Raw genomic sequence first — 6,873 nt, 5'->3', positions numbered from 1 at the left:
GAGCATGCTTAGCTTGGTTGAATGTCTTACAGGGTCCTCGGCTATGATTGAGCCTCATAATGCCAATCCTAAAAACAGTAAGCAAAATACAAAGCCCAGAGGAGTACCGCTTTCCCTTTAAAGAGGAAGACATTCTCTCTACAGAAGAGTCATTTGAAACAGATTATACAAATTATACGCTTGAGAAAGCACGTGAGGAATTTGATAATTCCAGCATCACATCAGCACTTACACCTTTAAGGGCTCAACCTGAGTTGTACAAGGACATAACGAACTCCATAAAACAAGACTGTGAGGATTTGCAAGTTTCCAAACATACCTCATTGAGAATTGTCAGAGGGCCAAGTATGCCAATGTACGCATTGGGTACTCTTGAAAAAGCTGAAAGCCAAAATGAGGATGAAAGTGAATGGGAGTATGAAACAGAAATGGGATCTGAAGCCGAAAAAATAACCGAAACACCCATGGTTCTTTTGGAAGATTCTATCATGGTATGGTTAGATTTCCCTATAGGCAATGATGTTTAGCGCAAACACGCATTGATTAGCCCTCGAGCTAGTCATAACATCGTGACAATAGACACTTGGGTGTCATTGGGACAACCTCAACTCATCCCTACAAGCAATAGTCTTGCAAAAGGAGCCAATGGACAAAACATTGAAGTTCCAGGTTACTTTAGATACACTACTCAAACAATTGATGGCGTTATGAAATTTACATTCCATGTTATTCTAGATTCCCTCGGGTATGATGTCGTCCCCTTGACAGAATTTGGATAGGTGAATCGTTGTATTCAATAGATGAATCCATGCAAACTGTCACCTTGAACACTCCTACAAGCAATGTAAAATTGCTATTACGGGAGGAAGAAACCTTACAAGAGCTAGAACTTCTAACATATCTTACTGAAAATATTCCTAGGATTTTGGTGGGATTGGAAATTTCAAATGAAATCACCACAGCTCAAGCACAACTTTATCCAACACGAGAACACAATCCCATGACCCTCGTCGAGCTATGGGATTTGTTAGGTCAACCCCAACACTCACGGCACATCCTACACCAGGATTACCTTTGCACAAGACTTGAACATGCCATGTTTGGGGTACTTTGAACATACAATGTGTATTGAAACTAACTCCCTCACTTGCAAGTTTTTTGTGGTCGAGTATGTGTTGGAAGTAGATTTAATCTTGGGGCATAAATGGACTGTTGCTGCCCAAGCGCCACTGTGCTAGCGATAGACTCATCATGATGGTCAACGATAAAAAGTTGACAATACCATACTGCAAGGAAGAGGATCCAACTTTAATGGATATCTATGATGCTGAACGCAAAAGGATACAAGCCTCTTCCACAAAAGCCCCTCTACACAATGACCTACCATCTGCGTCAAAACGACCGACTCTGATAAATCATCTACTCCTTCAACCCCACGCTCACCTATGAAGTTCGTCGATGCCAAGACCTTGCAATCAACATCTATTTCTAAAGAAGTTCCCATAACCAAACCATCCATCTCTAACAAGGAACTCAAAGGAAAGACCCTGGCGGAGCCTATGCATCTTCATCGACAAACCTCACCAAAGGAGACAACCACATGCTCAAAGACCTCGTCATCAACAACCACTCCATAAGAGACTCTAGCCTCATCATCATCATCATCAACAATGCCCATGAGTCTTAAACCTATAGCCTCAGTGCCAACCAAAGTCAAGGAGGGCAAAACACCTTCCACATCAACCCAAAAGAAAACTCCACCACGATAACCACAATCAAGGTATCTTAATAGTATCAAAATGTGGGTAGAAAAGCAGCTACTTGTAGCTCAAGGCTACTATGAAGGTGCCAATTAAATTTGGGTACCTCAACAGTCAAAGCCTCTTCCCCAATGCAGCACTCTGAGGCCAAGGAAAAAGAAAATTACTGCACAACACAGTCCACAAAAGCCTATGGGAGTTCCTCAAAGAACTCCACCAATGCAATAAGTGTGGGTACCAAAAACAATGCTGCACACACATGGGTACTACCAAAGAAATACCACCAAAGCTTGGGTCCCAAGCGTATCACAAAGTCCCCTAAGCTTGCATAAAGAAGAAAGCCTCAACACCAAGCACATCGGCCACCAATTTACAGTGTTCATCAAAGATAGATGCATGTATATGTGTTTCAACAACCAAGATACTATGATGGTAATTCCATCATATGGTTGCCAAAATCGAAAAATGTGAAGAAAACCTCACCATCAACTTCAACCCCAACAACTTCACCTAAAGTTTGACAAGAATAGAGGCCCAAGTAACGACAAGCAAATCACTCAACCACTCTCGTGCATTCAGCATCAACCACTCTCGTGCATTCAGCATCAACCACTCTCGTGCATTCATCAGCACCAACACAAGAGCTTGTCTGTTCAAGCAAACAATCAATAGTCTTCCTACTGCCTCGACAACATTTGAGCAACAAATTCAAGAATTAATACCCATGTCTGCAATGGATACATATGAGCGCATCAAGAACAAAATAATAATGCTCTTGCCACCCCTCTGGATGTGAGAAATAAGTGCATAAGATGCTATTGTTTGCAAGTCATGACCTAGATGACCCATTTAAAAATAAATAAATAAAAACCCTCGGGGTCGAAACCTGCAACTTCACTAAATTAGGCCATTTGATGAAATAACCCTTCACGGCCTAAAATCTTGCAATCTCACGAGTTCAGGTTTCTCACGAATTATAGTCTCACAGCTTAAGAACGGCTTAAGAACCTGCACTTTCACGATTTGAGACCCATCACGGATTAAGCCATATTATGCAATAGCCACTATATATTTATTAAGCTTATTGTTTACTATTCTTTTGGCTAAATTAATGTAGCAGCTACTCCATGAGTACATATCCATACTCATGCAGGTACATCTCTGGATGGGGGGGCCATGGTGGGCGAAAGCCTGGTCAATGGTACAACCCATCGTTTGGAATTTTCCTTCAAATTACAAACCTCTCCAAACGACGCCACCATCTTCACAAATCAATGATCTTCAATCCTTACTGAAGATATATGACTCAATTCTTGTACTTCATGTAAATTTGCTTCATAAGAGCACTTAAATTACATAAAAACATAAAAACCACATGGGCAGAAGAATACAGGAACAGGTCATTCTCAACAACATTTGATAAGAATTCTATCACACAAAGAGATATCATCAAAAGCCAATTACTTCAAAAGATGAATGTCGCTTTTTGATGAATCAAATGAGGAATCGAGAATTACCATCTCGTTCTGATAATTAAGTCTACATTCCTCCGGATTCTTCCCTCTTCTCACCCATTATTAACTTCTTTTAGTGTCCCCACTAACAAAAAATCAAATGTAACCTTGCCGATGATTGCCAAAAACATATTGAGCAAAAAAAAAGGAGCTCACACAAATATAAAAATGCAATCATTTGCAAAGACCCCACCCCCACCCCGTTAGGAATTCCCAACACACCACCAATCTCTTCTTTCATTAACTAGCTTTTCTTATTTCTTTCGGAGGAACAAAGACCATTAAACGTCACTCAACGTCAACGCCATCGACAAAGCTTATTTATTCTCCCTACACAAAGGTCTTCAACGCGATCATCGGCGGGAAGGGGGGGGATGTTAATCCAATTCTAGGATTAACAAGAGCTACCGCCATTATCTTACATCAAGGAGTAATGGTAGATACACCAAAGGGTCATACATTCAAGATATAAAGCAATAGTGTCCAAAGCTACAACTTGGACGAGCGCCCGTAATGGTGTGATGGAGTATTTATGGTCATTCCCGCTTCAAGAGCATCATGTGGTAACAAGTTAGGATGAAGTCCTAAGTGATGTACTTCATGGATATATTATGAGAGTAGCCATTGTAATAGCATTAGGCCTCTTATGAGCCTAAAGTATCCGGTCAGCCATAGTTTAAGTGAATGTGAACACTTATGGCCATGTATATAAGTGAATGTGAATACTTATGGCCATGTATATAAGTGAATTTCTCTTATAATACAATATACTCTCCCATTGTGCAATTGAGTCTTGCTCTTGCTAATCCTCTTACTAATCTCTCTTTCTAATGCATGCTAGTGAGTGTGTGTGTGTGAGTTAAGTGAGGTGAGAGGAGGGACGAGAACCCGTAGTGCAATGGAGCAGTGTGACAATGCTTGCGGGGCAGGAGGCGCGGTGGAATTGCTTCTCAAGGAGTTGTAGAGCTTGGAGACCTCAAGGGTTACGAGCTCGGCCATTGGAAAGATCCTCACGATAGTTGTGGTTCACTAGGTAGTCTATTTTTTGATGTGTTTCAAGGAGGGTTAGGATGAGCCATAATAGCAGAGAATAATTATTCCACTGCGAAGAGAGAAGCCCTTGGGATGGTTTACTCTGTCGATAAATTTAAACATTATTTATTAGGAAATGAATTCACTTTTCATGTGGACCATTAGGCCCCTTTTGTATGTAATCAATAAGTCTAACCTTATGGGTAAGCTAGCTTGGTAGCGATGTTGCTTTTTCACGAATTCACTTTTTAAATTTGCCACACGCATAGAAAAGAGCATGCAATGGGCTAATGTCTTATTAAGAATTGACACAAGTGAAGCTCTTACCATGATCGATTCATTCCTTAAAGTGGATATCTTTTCAATTAAAGGAATTCCAACCCTTCTGGATTGGTATGATGAGATGTTCATGTCTTTGACATAATTTATGGCCAATTATATAAGATGGGTATTGACCATGTGCTTCGAAGTTGTGTACCAACATATGAGCAACAAGCTATCTTGGCAGAGGCCCATCAAGGACATTTCTCCAAAGACATTACAAGGCAAAAAGTGTTCCAGGCTAAATTTTGGTGGCCGACAGTCCTTTTGGTGAGATGGCCAGGGAGTGTGATGTACGCCAACTCTTAGGCCAACCCACAGCAGGTGGATCGAATGTCTCATAATCCAGTGTTGCCCTTGGAACCTTTTCAAAAATGAGGGCTAGATTTTGTGGGTCCCTTTTAAACCCCCTGCATAAAATACTAGTAACAAATGTATTCTGATTGCCACCACTAACTCTACTACACGAAATGAGTGGAAGCTCATCCTTTGAGGGATAATCGGGTGGAATCTATGGCTAAGTTCTTGTTTGAAATGATTATGACCCATTATGGGTGCCCAATTGATCCATAGCTTAATGGAATGCCATATGATTATCTATAAGAAGTCAACAGTTTATTACCCCCATGCAAATGGCCAGGCAGAATCCACCAATAAAATCCTGCCAATAAATTAGGTTGTTAATGAAATCATGATAGATTAGGATCAAAAGCTTTACTCTGCATTATGGGCTTTCTAGATGGCCTATAAAGTAGCCACTAGGCTACTTTATAGACGGCCTATAAAGTAGCCACTAGGCTAACTCTTTCTCCCTGGTGTATGGTATAAAAGTGGTAGTGCCCATGGAGTTTATTATGCCAAGCCTTCAAGTAGTTGTTTTTGCCCATGTTCCTATTGAAGAGTCCTTATGGCATAGATTAAATCAACTAATGGCCTTGGACAAAAATAGGTTTCAAAGCTCCTAGACAATGAAAGCAGTACAACGCAGGTGCGAACTTTGGTGGATCGCAAATACAAAATTCAAAATTTTCGAGGAAGATGGCCCAGTATTGCTCTTCCAATCACATATGGGTCCACACCCTAGAAAATTAAAGCTCAGATGGGTAGGACCCTACTCCATTTCGCCTAGATTGGTCCTAGTACTTTTTCTCTAGTCACAATAGATGGTGTTTCTTTGCCTAAACCATTGAATAGGTCCATGTTGAAACCTTACTATGGAAAGTTACCAGATGATCAGAAATGGGTAAATCAACACGTGGTGGGAAGTAAAATGGCACCCACCGAGGAAGTCTGGATGAACCACTAGTGGATGCTCAGTTGGTTGTTTCAGTCTTTGGGGCGGATGTTATGACAGTGGAGTTTGCTGGGGCAGATTTCATTCTGGATGAAATCGCATGGCAAATTTGGTGGCCAATACCACCAAAATGCTTATGGATGAAATGGTCATGTGTGTCGTCCCTCTGGTGGAATCAATAACTCATTAGGAAGAAGCGGCAGTTAACTCAAGGCCACATGTTCACCATGCATTGGTAGCTATTTATGGCTCCTCTGTATGAGTGTGCGCCCAAATTATGAGGAGCAGCCGATATTTGTCAAGGTTTATAACTCCTACTCTACCTAGGTGGGTTGTCTCACCAAAGCTTTTACCCATTATTCATCCTGAGTTCTCGCACTAGTCAAGGTTTATAACTCCTTCTCTACCTATGTGAGCTTAAACCACATACCCACCATGGCGGTTTGGAGCCAATTGACTTCATTCCATTATTTCTCAAAATCCTTATTCTACTTCTGTAGGTGGGCTTATAAATCAAGAATCTGAATAGTTTTATCATGACATTTGTCCAGAGAAAAACTGAGAGATTTGGCCATTTCTTCCTTTAATCCTGAGCAGAGCTCAGTTCTATTGCCTATGTGTCTAAGGAGTTGCTCTGACACCATAATGCTTCTACCCTCTACATTTATGAGTTGCCTATGTAACGCTTACTCCATATCCTCTGTGTAATCAAAGTAGTATGAGCCACATTTGATAGATATTTTGCTGACTATAGAATCCAATTCATGCGAATCCATTGATTGTAGAATCTAGTTCATGCAAATCTCACAAGGAAAAATTGGAGCACCAGGTCTTTAGTGAGACAACCCACCTAGAGAATCTACAAGAACTCCGTTCATCTGCGGGTGTGGATAAAGTTCAAAAACTTTTGTATAAGTCTTACTGTGATGCCCAAGTTGCCATTGATGCTAAA

Source organism: Cibotium barometz, chromosome 10 (genome assembly GCF_041138505.1).
Source record: "Cibotium barometz isolate CiBa-2024 chromosome 10, ASM4113850v1, whole genome shotgun sequence".
Classification (NCBI taxonomy): Eukaryota; Viridiplantae; Streptophyta; class Polypodiopsida; order Cyatheales; family Cibotiaceae; genus Cibotium; species Cibotium barometz.
Note: the sequence above shows the minus strand (reverse complement) of the source record.